Source organism: Arvicola amphibius, chromosome 2, assembly GCF_903992535.2.
Source record: "Arvicola amphibius chromosome 2, mArvAmp1.2, whole genome shotgun sequence".
In the NCBI taxonomy this organism is placed as follows: domain Eukaryota; kingdom Metazoa; phylum Chordata; class Mammalia; order Rodentia; family Cricetidae; genus Arvicola; species Arvicola amphibius.
Window position 1 is genome coordinate 19,481,162 of NC_052048.2, and position 14,178 is coordinate 19,495,339.

Below are 14,178 nucleotides of genomic sequence, written 5' to 3' on the forward strand. Positions count from 1 at the left end.
TCTCTATGGCGGCACGTCCTAGCAAACAGCAAAAATCTGTGTTAAACTCTCTCTCTCTCCTTTATTTAAAGTCCTCTCAGGTTTTTAAGTGGATTTAGTCACCATGTTGGAGCGCCAATCTGTAGATGGAGCAGCGGGGCTGCATCCCGCCACCCGGCTAGCTTTACACCCGAAATAATTACATGGAAACTGTATTCTTTTAAACACTGCCTGGCCCATTAGTTTTAGCCTCTTATTGGCTAATTAACCCATATTTAGTAATCCGTGTAGCACCATGAGGGGTAGCTTACCAGGAGAGATCTTAAACTGCATCCATCTCGAAGAAGAGAGGCATGGTGACTGCTTATGGCGACTGCCTGAAGCGTCTGCCTTCTCTTTCCCAGAATTCTGTTCTGTTTACTCCAGCTACCTAATTTTTCTGTTCTATTAAAGGGCCAAAACAATTTCTTTATTAACCAATAAAATTAACACATAGACACTCCTCCATCAGTAAATTCTCATGACTCTTATTTCTGTTTCAGAAGTTTGAGGGAGTATCCTAGGGTGTAGCAGGGAGGCCGCTTGTTGGTTCCCAGCCACTTAGCCCCAAAATAATCACACAGAAACTGTATTATTTAAATCACTGCTTGGCCCAATAGCTCTAGCTCTCTTATTGGCTAACTCTTACATCTTAATTTATCCCATTTCTAGTAATCTATGTATCACCACGTGGCTATGGCTTATTAGCTAAAGCTCCTAGCTCGGTCTCCAGCTGTTCCATGGCTTCTCTCTGACTCCTTCCTTCTTTCTCCCAGAATACAGCCTAGCTTTCTGCACCTAGTTCTGTTCTTCCCTGCCATAGGCTCAAAGCAGTTCTTTATTCATTAACCAATAAAAGCAACACATAGAAGGTCCTCTCACAGCACTAAGGTCATAGAATAGGTTTTAATTTTGTTTATTTTGAAAGTATGTACAATGTTTTGGGAGAGTTCAGTGTAGAATTTCATATCTTCTATAATTTAGTGTTTAATATATAAGCTTTAATTTTTACAGTTTTTACAAATATAATCACCCCTAGAGATGTAGAGAGGAATTCTACTAATATAGGACTCTGTCCTCATGTATTCAAAAGCATGTGTTTTTATGTGTGCCCTAAATAATGTGTATATATAAATGTGTGTATACCCATATGCTATACATTAATACCTATGTATTTATATATATTAGTGTATTCATAAATGCTTACACATAATACATGTCCGTGAAATTCATGCATGAAAACTGACATAAAATAAAACTTGAATGTCTACAATAATAGATAGCAAGGCAGATTTCAGTTGAATTACTGAATATTAGTGTGCATAAAGAGATAAAATGACAAACACTAATAAGAGATTTTAAATACATGAAACAGACTACGACAAGGCTCAGAGGATGAAGTCCTTGCTACTTGAGTGGCAACCTGAGTTTAGATCCCCAGAACCTACACAAAAGCCTGGAAGGCATGGTACCTGACCTACAATCCCAGTGATCAGAAGGTGGAGATAGGGGAGTCACCAGAGAAAGCTGGGCAGTTATGTAGCTCAATTAGCAAACTATTGGTTCAAAAAGGGAGTTTGAATGGAATATGTCCAATCTAGAAAGAAAACTGACACCAATTCTGGCTTGCACATATCCTCACCCACATGCTCCACACTACACACATATGCAAACACGCATATGAATGCACAAAAATTAGAAATAAGAATATATGAAACAACTGGAGAGATAGCTCAGCCATTGAGTGGCTTTTCCTCCAGCACCCATATAGTGGCTCACAGCTTGTAACTTCAGGTCCAGTGGACCTAATGCCCTCTTCTGGTCTTCTCTGGTACCAAGCATGCACATGCCCCACAGGCATACATGCAGGCAAAACACCCCAACACATAAAAATTGTTAAAAGTTTAAATAAATACATGAAACAAAAACTGAACTGAAAGGAAAGATAGACACACAGTCATAACTGGGAACTTTAAATCTCTTCTCTTGGTAACTAATATATTTGTAGAAAAAGAGATTGAATAACATTATCAACCAACTTTGATAAAGAATGTTCTACCCAACAATAGCAGAGCTTAACTTTTTCAGGGTCATACAAAAATTCAAGTCAACCATATTTGGGTTACCAAAAAAATTTCAGCAAATTTCAAATCCTTAAAATACTACCCTTGTCCAGAGTGAAACAGAGATAGGAAGGGACCAGTAACGTATATTATACCTAGAAGAGCCACACCTAAGCAGAATGTGAAACTACTCTCAAAGACAATGCTTAAGAATGGAAGAATCACAAAGTATTTGTAGTTGAATCAATGCAAAATATCACCCTGAAGGATGAGGTTAGCACAGAGCAAAGGAAGCATTGGGCCACTGATGTCAGAGAGGAATAAAGACCTTAGATGGATCTAGGTGTCCAAAATAAGTGGGAAAAACTAAATCCAATGCAAAAGACAACAGGGCTGGAGGTGAAGTAAAAACAAATGAAATTAAAAACGGAAAAAAGTTTGTGTGGTAGTCTGAAATTTTCAGTAATGTTTAATAATATCAGGACAGGTAAAAAACAACAACAACAACAAAAACCTCAGAATACAGGGAAAATTTCCAAACTGCCAAACATCAACAAAACTCTACACCAACATAGTTAATGGTAGAAAATGAGTGCTTTTCTCCAAAAATTTTGGTCTTGTAGCCAGCATTTATTGTGAGAGCTATCTCTGTAATCAGATGAGAGAAAGAAACAACACAACTTTAGTTGTGAATAAAGTGGCCTCAGGTCAGGTGTCATGAATGCCCATGTAGAAAAGCCTAAGAAACCTAAGAAGTCAGTCAACACAGACAAATGAACAGTTTTCCCAACTCCTGTGATCTCAACAGAGTCGACTACATTTCTACTTTCTAACAACAGACAACTGGAGAGCAAAATATATAATACACTTTACACTGGAACAAAAACTAAACATTTAAGGGCACGATTAGCAATGCTTGCACAAAATCTGCATGGTAAACACCAAGTGTTGCACATACAAATAAGTGAAGCCAAAATTAATGAAGTAGGACTCACATTGAGGACCACTTGTCACTAAGATGCCAACTTTCCCCAAAGTGGAAGGAATTATGCCGTGGCTCAAGATGAATGGTCTGAGGACAAAGCATGTCTTCCTTCAGCATCTTTTCCTGTTACAGGCTTCCACTCATCAGATGGGACTACTCAGAGGAACCCTGTCTTGAAAAATAAAAGAAAAAAACATTCTTTTTAAAACTAAGTTTTTTTGTTGTCAATGCAACCATGGTTTGTGAACAAAAGGACACTCTATTTTATGTATGTATTGGTAACCAATATAATAAAAAAGCAATGGATAGTTTTCATATAACACAAAATCAAAAATAATATATGATTGTGTATGTTAAAGATGTTTTGTTTCGTCTATTGCTGTAGCCCACGCTGTAATAAAAGTCATGAAAAACCTCTTGCTTCAGCTTCCCAGGTGATGGGATCTAGGCATATGCCACCATATCCGACAAAACCCATGGTTAAATGCCACCACATCATGCATAAGAGCAAATTTCAAAAACAAATCACCAAGTCCTTTCTTCCAGTTTGTTGATGTAAGCCTTCTGCATGGTTGTAAGTGCTGAGTGTGCTGCTTGCATGCATTGATCTTCTCAATAGTAACAATACCTAGAATTTTTTCAGATATTGAAAGTATATGAAACCATAATTAGAAGAAAGTGGTGCCACAGGGCTTAATTTTAATGAACCTATTTTATGCATGTATCATAATAGTTTAAGAAACATGAACTAGAAGCATTTGTAACTCTTGTTTTTATATTCTCAACATTTCTCAGCTTCCATGCATTTGTTGAGAATTCCATGTAGGTATCCAGATCAGGAGGGAGAAGGATTGCAGGGAGGGCTATAAAAGCTTGCTGGCTGTTCCTCACAGAAGTTTATCTGGAAAAAATAGCTCCTTGTTGATGCTTCACATGACCAGGAGGGGGCACCAGCAGGTCAGAAAGCCTTCCATAACCTCACTGGGGTTGTCAATCTGTGTTCAAAACACAAAGTCATTAAGTGGTGGCTCTTAATTCAGCAGCTTTGAGGATTCTGCAAACTAGGCCAATTGTGTCCTTGAGGCATAAAGAAACTATAAATTCTTTTTATTTCATATTGATTCAGCATTTTCATTGATTTGGTCTTTGCATCAGGACTGCCACATACTATGTACCAAAATGTCTCTGGAAAAGTTTTATTTTTTTAACCTTTGGGAGATTATCTTCTCTTCCAAAAGTTACTAAAATATTTTATATTTGATGAGGCAAGTGAGGTAGCTCTACTAATAAAGGTAAGGTCTCTGAGCCTGACCACTTCACTTGAGTTTGATTCTTGGGACCCACAAGATGGAAGCAAAGTGTGTGTGTGTGTGTGTGTGTGTGTGTGTACATAACACACATACACCTGAACTTTAAAAGTCCAATATTTTCAGTTTGTCTTTTTTATTAAATGTTGTGTTATATATCAAACTTATGACTGAAAATAAGTACTAACCCTGTGGTATCAAAGTCAATTGTCCTTAGGTGCATCTAGTTTATTTGTTTCCTTCTGTTTTGAGACAGGGTCTCACTGTGTAGCACTGGCTGTCCTGGAACTCTCTGTGTGAACCAGACTAGTCTTGAACTCTCAAAGACTCGTGCTTCCTCTGCCTCCCAAGTATTGGGACTAAGACCATGCTCTACCCTGCCCAGCCCATGAATAATGTCTATTAAGTACTGTGCCAAAATAAGTGCTTCTAAACTCTGCCTGGAGCCTCTACATAATGCTTCCTATCTTGCCTAAGGATTCCTAGTCCTAAACAAAGCCTCTTTCCCATTCAACATGTAGCATGAATAATAACACAGAGAGATATATTGGGGTTCAACCTGAAGATCAGAAAAGCAAAGCAGCCAGCCACTAGCTCTTACCTCTACTTCAGACTGAAATGGTGATTCTTCCTCCATGAATCCTCAGAATGAGACTGAGCTGAATGAGACCTGTCTTCTCCTGTCTTATATTATTCTCTAGTGTTGGGATTAAAGGCATGCACCATTACTGCCCAGCTTCTATGGCTACCTAATGTGACTACTGGAATTAAAGGTGTATGCCACCCTTGCCTGGCTTGTAAAGCTGACCAGCCTGTGTGGCTGTTTTACTCTCTAGTCTTCAGGAAATCTTTATTTATTAATATACAAATAAAATATCATTACACATGCCTACTAAGAGAACAACGTTGAGCATGCCCTTTAGCTCAATCAAGAGTAGAATTATGGTCACTATTACTATGGTGGCTATTTTTGCTCATTCACAACTGTCTTGTGAAACAGTTGCCAAATTGTCACTCAGACTGTGACTGCATTTGTAATTCTTAGGTTCTCTGTGTCTTTGATCTCCCAGTGTTCAGAAAGAAGCACCCAGCAAGCCGGATTATTTTATTCCCATTTGGGGACAGTACTGAGTACCCAGTATTTGGAAAATGCTATGTAAGTGCTCTACCATTGAGCTACATCCCAGACTAGATAAAATTATGTCTGTATACTCCTTCCAAAAGTTTGTTGAAATATTTTTTTAAAAAATGACTGAAAACCTCTTCATGTTTTATCAACTATCTACCTATCTATCTATCTATCTATCTATCTATCTTCATCATCATCATCATCTATCTATCATCTATCTATCATCTATCTATCTATCTATCTATCATCTATCTATCATCTATCTATCTATCATCTATATCTATCTATCTATCTATCTATCTATCTATCTATCTATCTATCTATCTATCTATCATCTATCTATCTATCTATCTATCTATTTATCTATCTATCATCTATCTATCATCTATCTATCTATCTATCATCTATCTATCTATCTATCTATCATCTATCTATCTATCTATCTATCTATCTATCATCTATCTATCATCTATATCTATCTATCATCTATCTATCTATCTATCTATCATCTATCTATCTATCTATCTATCTATCTATCTATCTATCTATCATTTATCACCTATTTTATTTTACTTGTTCCTTCTTTCTACACATGTATGTTATGTAACTTAGGGTTCCATTGAAGTGGAGTGATATCTATGATTATACCTGACAATATCAATCAAATTTTTGAGCTCATTGACATAAGTATGAAATAGTTTGATAAAGAAAACTAGAGAATACCCACAATTCAGCAAAGAAGAGCTTGGCGCTTGATTATTTGGGGCCTCACAGGACCAGAATGATGAAAGAAATGGATATAACAGTGATTATGATGAGGTTTCAGATGGAAATGAAGATTCTATTAAAAATGAAACCGTTGACCACATTTTTACACCATGACAACAATAATTTGGCTACACTCAGCATTCTAGTATGGAGAGGAAATATACACATACAGAAAATCTAATTTCCTAGACTGATTTTTATTATTTTAAATTATGTACACGTACATAGATCATATATGAGAATGTGCATCAGAGTGCAGGTACCCAGCAGGCCAAGTGTATCAATTCCCCCTGGAGGTGAAGCTGCAGGCAATTGGGAGCTACCCAACAAGGGTGCTTAGAAAGTCAAGTTTTCTTGATAACTGAGTCATTTCTCCGGCCTAACCACCCCACACCATTTGTTTGTTGTTTGCTTTTTTTTTTTTTTTCCTTTTCTGAGACAGGGTTTCATTATCTAGTCTAAGATAGTCTGGAACTACCTAGCCCAGGTTGCTCACAAACACATCACAATCTGCCTGCCTGAGCCTTGAGTACGACCTGAGGATTAGTCAGGAACCTTTACATCTGTGTGATACTCCTTGTGAATTCTCTCATTCTTCTTCTTTTAAATTACTTCAATTATTTGCTGGATTTGTATTTGCTTTGTATCAGAGTATTCCTTGATTAGAATTGCAAACAATCTCATTAAGGCATGTCTGAATTTTTGATGAAATTGCGAGTGCATAAGACCTCCCAAAATACCCTTCACATTTGCGACTTCTTGTTTCTAAGAAAAGAACTTAAATGATCTTCTGATAAATGACATAGGTTTTGTGGTAAAATGAAAAGAAACTGAAGAGGAAGCTGCCACGTGAGGTAAGGTTTACATCCTCATTTGGTCATAAATGAACTCTGAAACTTTAATGAAAAGTAAAAGGTGAATTTTCTAAAACCAGCATAGAAAAACAGTTATTCCAATTTTCAAGGAATATATATATATATATATATTAATTGAAATATGGTTTATTATATAATTGGTTAGCAAATTTTATTATTTACTAAATTAATGCTTGCAACAACCTTGTGTGGTTACATCCTTTTGAATGACTTTGCAGATAAAATGAGTTACATGTGAGGCTTGCCCTTAAAATCACACAAAGCAGGGGCATGATTTGACTGTCTCATCTCTCATAGTTGGATCTTTTAAATAATTGTTGTGAAACATAGAACAAAAATGATTATGATTTCTGTATTTAATCCTGAAAAGCAAAAAACACATTTCCTGTTTTGTCATAAATTTAATAAGAGTTTGCTCTATTGTATTTCTGGGTATGAAATGCTCATTTATTTTACTATTTAATCACATTCAACTCAGTTCATCCCTCAATCAAGCTGGTCATTTGTTTAATATAAACAACACACACACACACACACACACTTTAACTACTATAGTCGGACTTACAAAATTTGCTCTTTTAGATATTTCTTGCTATTTCTTTATAAGAGAAAAATATTAATGTAAAAACTATGGTTAGTAGAAGCTGTCAATGAGATCACATCCTTCCTCTGTTCAAAGTTGCTACCTTAAAATGGGCAGATGGAGTTGCTGATGAGATAAATTAAAATCTATAGGTGCTCACCTTGTTAAATAGATTTATTTCCTTTTTTTTTTGGCCTGAGACGTTGGTGGTCCCTATAAATCTGGCAGGTTTCACAGAAACCGATCATTTTCATGTGAATATTGGAGAATGAAAACACCTATGGCATTTATTTCCCAAATGCTAGATTCATGGAACTGAAAAAGTAGATGCTATTGAATTTATGTTGAGGAAAGTTCTGCGTCCCTCTGTCCCTCTGTGGCAGTTATTGGTATTGCTCTAGGGAGTAAAGATTACATCATTATGCAAAGAATCAACCTGTCACAGGTGACACCTCATTGTTTGTTAATCTGTGTCTCAATATTTCTTCTTGACTGCAGGTCAAATTACTCAGAAAATAAAGGAGGTTTGCATTTGATATGGAGGTTTGCATTTGATATAGGATACAAATTAGCAAGGGGGCGCAAAACCAACACCTGTGGGTGAGAAAGACAGAATTGGTTAAATAAAGATGTCCCACAAAGGTCTTAGCTAACTAACACCACTGGAAGCTCCAGAGGTAAATGTCATTCAAGTTTAGATAGAACATAAGTGTCTGGTCTTTTATCATCCCTTATGTACCAAGCCTTTTGAGAAAGGATAGAATGGCAAGGAAAATGAAGGTGAAGGTAAGGGAAAGGATTCCCTCAAAGAATCAGATTGAAGTTTCTCAGCTGACTGTCAAGAATGCCAGTTCAGTTAAAGTTGTCTCTGAGGGTTGTTTTCATGCACACAATGTCATTCTACACAGGGCTTTCAAAGAGGAATGCCAAAATGACAATGAGACAAAGTCTATGACCATCAAATATAGTCTGGTTTTTGTCCCAGTTCTAAAACTTTTTTTGTCTAGTCAATCCTTAAGAACCTTTATGACCCCTAGCTTCACCTTGTTGTGATCCTATCCAATGCACCTCTGGAGCCAACCTGTACTCTCATTTACAAAAGGAAAAAAATAGTCACTTAACAAAGCTTTGGTATTCAACTTTAAAGCCATGTGTGTCTGTTGCTACAATACCTACAGATGGTCTCTTGGGATGGCCACATTCACAATTGGGAGCGTTTTACCCTTTGCCTGGGCACCTCTCTATTATCTTCTGTGCTTTAAGTCTATCTTAAAATGTCTTTCTAATAAACATCAGCTAGGTTTCATAGTTGATCCTCTGAAATCCTTTTCTGCAGCAAAGTCAGGAATCTCTGCTGCGACCTAAGATGAGTACAGTTTGCTCTGAATCACCCTGCCAGGCAACCTGGATGATGTTTCCAAAAATGAGACTCTGATCACAGTTAATCACTAATTTTATGACACTAAGACTGATTTCTTGCCGTCTTTAGAATGATTGTAAATCAAATAGATTTATTTAGGTTTGTTATCGGTTTCTATTTCCTGCCTCATTCCTCAGATGCAATTCCATCTTATGAAACTTCTTTCAATTTCACTAATGAGTGATCTTCCCTTTCATTTATGAGAATTGTGTTGTTTAGTTTTGTTTTTCTTTTTTTTTATTTCTAGGCCACAAGATCCTCAGTAGATAAAGGAACTTGCTACCAAGCCTTATGACCTGAGTTTAAGACCTTATCCCCAGGAACCACATGGTAGAAGTGGACAGACTCTTGGAAAGTTGTTTTCTGACCTCCAAAAATAAAACCTCAACACAAAATAACGAAGTGGAGGTTAGAGAAATGACTCAGAGGTTAAAAGCACTTGATTGCTCTCGCAGGGTCTTGAGTTCAAATTCCAGCAATCACATGGTGGCTCACAACCATCTGTAATGGGATCTGATGCCTTCTGGCGTGTGTGAGTACTCATACACATAAAATACACAAATAAATTATTACATAAAATACAGTAGCTTAAAATTTTAATATTTTAATGGCTTATTCATGTGACAGAGTTCTGTCAATTGTCTACTTCTTGTCCTATATATTACTTTTTGCACAATGCTATGCTTAGATGAAGGCAAATTCCTCTCTTTGTGTTCCACAGAATCACTTTCTTCCATCAAAACCTAAGCCACACGCTATCACTGTCTATTTCCATTCCCCAGTCCCATCTTTCTCAGCCACAGGTGCTGATTTGTGACTCCTTCCTGTACACACACTTTTAATTCGCAGTCATTTTCCCAAGGAACTTGGCACACAGCAGGCGTTTATTTGAGAAAAATGAGTTTCCTGAAACTGTGACTTGCTCCCATCCCCCTTACCTCAGCTTCACTTTAGCTTTAAAAACAAAAGAGTTTACAACTACAGTACTTGTGGGAACCAGCAGCCTACTGGGCTTAAGAGGGGGCAGAAAGGGGGCAGGACTTCAAAAGCCTCTTCTGAGACTGTTCTCATTTGGACTCTTAGGAATTCCCCCTAGAAATTCCCACCTGTAGGGTATTACTCTACTTCATCTGAGCTATGGTATGAACAATCTTTTCCCCCTAGGGACATCTGTCAAAAACAGCACCAGCTGCCGAGCCGTGTAGCTTCCTGAAGCGGTGCGGTGGTTGGATACAGTTTGAATACAACCCCCACGCCCCAAAGCGTTATGTACTAGAAGTTCAGTTTCCAATGCTCTGAAATATTTTAGAAGTGGAATTCTGGTAATAGGTGCTGACCTTGGACGAGTAGTTCTCATGGGCACCTATGACATTTGAGTAAATTAATGGATCCTGGCCTCTGACACTGTCTGTCTTCTTGTCTTCCATGTGACCATTCTTGTACTTGCTTCCCCCATCATGATGCCATCTGCTCCGAGGTTCACAAGCCAAGCCAACAGAGTTACTTGATTCAGATGGCCAGCCCCTGCCTCTTTTCTTTCCTTTTTTTTTTTTTTTTTTTTTTTTTTTTTTTTTTTTTTTTTGGTTTTTCGAGACAGGGTTTCTCTGCAGCTTTTTTAGAGCCTGTCCTGGAACTAGCTCTTGTAGACCAGGCTGGCCTCGAACTCACAGAGATCCGCCTGCCTCTGCCTCCCGAGTGCTGGGATTAAAGGAGTGCGCCACCACCGCCCGGCAACCTCTTTTCTTTATATATTAATCAGTCCTGGGCATTCTGTTAGAGAATAAGAAAGCTAACTAACACATGTGGGCAATAATCATTGAACCAAAAAAATTCCGATGGGAGTAAGATGTGCTTAGAGGGGGTCTTTAAAATTTCAACATTATTGCTAAGAATAATATACGCTTGTATAAATCAGTATACATGGCCAAAGTAAGCTTGGAAAGACCCTAAATTCCCCCTCTAAGAATGTTTCTCAACAGAGATAAAGACAAAGTTTTCAGATTAACTGTTTTAAATATAAAGAACTAAAGAAAACCATTTCTTAAGTAATAAAAGAATGTATAAGAACGATATCCACCACCCAAAAAGGGATGATTTCTCACTGGGTAGCTAACCATGGTGCAGATATATACCATCTTGGGCAAGGTAGTGCTCACCTGCATTCCAGCACTGTGACTGAAGAGGTGAGAGCATCCCTGGGAGTTTGATGACAGCCTGATCTACAGAGGAAGACCCAGGTTGGTGTGAGCTATATAGTGAGATTATGTTAGTTGTTCATGGATTCTTTTAAATAACCACATGGAGAGAGAGTTGCAAAGCAAAGAGAAACTCAATGACAGATTTGAATGGGTCGAGAATTAAAATAGATATTTTTTGAAAGTAAGAATAGATTAACTGAAATTATCAAACCTGGAAAATAGAAAAGAAAACATAATTAAGAAATTAATAGCTCTGAGAGATGTGTGATAGTAGCTTACATGTCAGCATATGCATTATGAACAATCTGCATCATGTTTCTAAGGAACAGTATTATCTTGGTGTGCATGATATTGTTAGGCACTTTAAAAAACTTAGGCTTTAAGAACAGGCTTACAAAGTGTAGTGTGAAGCGGCGGGCTGTGTCCCGCCACCCGGCTAGCTTTACCCAAAATAATTACACGGAAACTGTATTCTTTTAAAACTCTGCCTGGCCCATAGTTTTAGCCTCTTATTGGCTAATTCTCATATCTTTCTTTAACCCATATTTAGTAATTTATGTAGCACCACGAGGTGTGGCTTACCAGGAGAGATCTTAACCTGTGTCCATCTCGGAGAGGAGCAGCATGGAGACTCACTATCGTGACTGCCTGAAGCGTCTCTCCAACTCTACTTCCTTGTTCCCACAATTCTGTTCTGTCTACTCCACCTACCTAATTTTCTGTTCTTAAAGGGCCAAGGCAGTTTTCTTTATTAATTAACCAATGAAAGAAACATAGACAGATAACTCTCCTCCATCAACAAAGTACTTGGTTTCTATGTGACATTTTCATATACTCTCACTTCATGTTCCTTACCCCTTTCAATACCAGCCATACTTAAACCATTCCAACCCCGATGTTTTCCCTCCCCACTTACATATCATATATATTCTATTATCCCCCTCTGCTAAGAAATACCCCAGCTAATGGCCCAATTCTATTTTCCCAGATTCTACAGGAGTTGAAAATTGAACTAACATGTCCTGTGAGAAAGAATGTGGCATTTGTCCTTCTGATCTGGTTTACCCTAATATAAACTTTTCCAGTTTCATCCATTTACCACAAAATTTTATTTTTCCTTATAGTTGAATTTAATATCTTGTGCACATGTACCACGTTTTCATTAACAATTCGTCAATTGATAAAAAGCTGCGCTGGTTCTATCTCCTGGTGATGGTGAACAGAGCAGCAGTGAAGATGGTTGAGGCTCTATCTTCATAGTATGATACAAGGTACTTTGGGTTCATGCACATGAGTGGAAGAGCTGGATCATGTGACAGTTCTGTCTCTAGGTTTTGTTTTGTTTTGTTTGAGTAATGTCAGAGGGGTTTCCAAAAATGTACCAATTTACAGTCCCACTAACAGTGTATTTGGGTGTCCATTTTCTCATGTTTATACTCATTAACAAATTTATTTTCATCCTTAATCAGAGAATCTTATCTTTGTAATGAAATCAGTAGATGAAGAGACTTGTGGCTGCCCAAAGTACTGAGAGTAAATGTTGGTTGAGTTTTCAAGGAACATCATGGGAAAAGGGGTAGAAAGAATTTAAGCCCTATAAGAGTGAGGGCCACAAAATATTATCTTTTGTGTGTGACGTGTGCTTTGTAATCATGGTTTCACAGTAACTGTGGTTACATATATAGGACCTGCACAAGACTTAACCTGTCAACAGTTAGTCATGGATCAGGGAGGGGTTCACAGGGCCTATCACTCCCTAATGAACCATTGGCTACTGATGGGTTCTGGGGGTGGAAGAGCCATTGTCTTCAGCTGCATACCTACTAAGGATTCCACCAGACTTCGATGGATATTGGGGACCTCTGAGTATCAACCTCAGTGTCCCCTCAGGGTCAGAAGACTTACAATAAGCACAGGACTTAGATCTGAGGGTGAAATGAGTTTTCTACTATGTAATTTCATGCATTAGTTTCCTTCTTCTGCTGCTGCTGCTCTCCTCTTAGTCTGTAAATTTTTTAGTTTATACAAACACAAGCAAAACAAAGGCAATTCTTTGAGCTTGCATGCCCCTTTATATTTGAAGATCCCAAATGTGATCTAAATGAAAGACTCCTTTCCTGACTGCGTGTCCTGTCAAATGGAAGATAGTTGCAGGGAGGTGGTTTCTAATGTATCTCAGGGAACGAAGCGGAGATTAGACTGTGGGAATCAATGTTATTGCCTGTGTGACTAAATTTCACACTGGAGGTCCCACAGAGTGGAAGGAGGATGACCCAATATACCAGTACATGGGAAAGAGTTGTGCCCAATAACCCATACTCTGCTGAATCTTGCACCAAGGGAGAGTGCTTATGGCTTTACAAGAGATTGACTGTGAGAATCAGTCTATGTGCAAAAGGAGGTAGGCCCAGCACCTTATGAACTGGGTTTGCTTCTATCAGAACACATTTGTTCGTGTGTGTCAATCTTCTGTCTTATCAGCTAAAATCTCACTGTGTGATTCCTGTGGACTGCAGCAGATGGGTAGTTTGAAATTCACTATCACACCAACATCACTAGTTAAACTCATAAATTCAGTAGACCACAAAGAAAAGAAAATGACATGAATATGAGGAAAGGATACCTATAGAGGAATAAGAGTTGACAGGGACAAGAGGGATATGAGGGAAGATCAGGGGTGAGAGTACTCAGATTGCATTATACACATGTACAAAATCATCAATCAATAAATTTAATGAAATTTATCAAAAAACCTTGATTGGTCATGATGATCTGCCTATGACCACAGCACTTAAGAGGCAGACACAGGTATCACTAATAATCTGGCTAGTT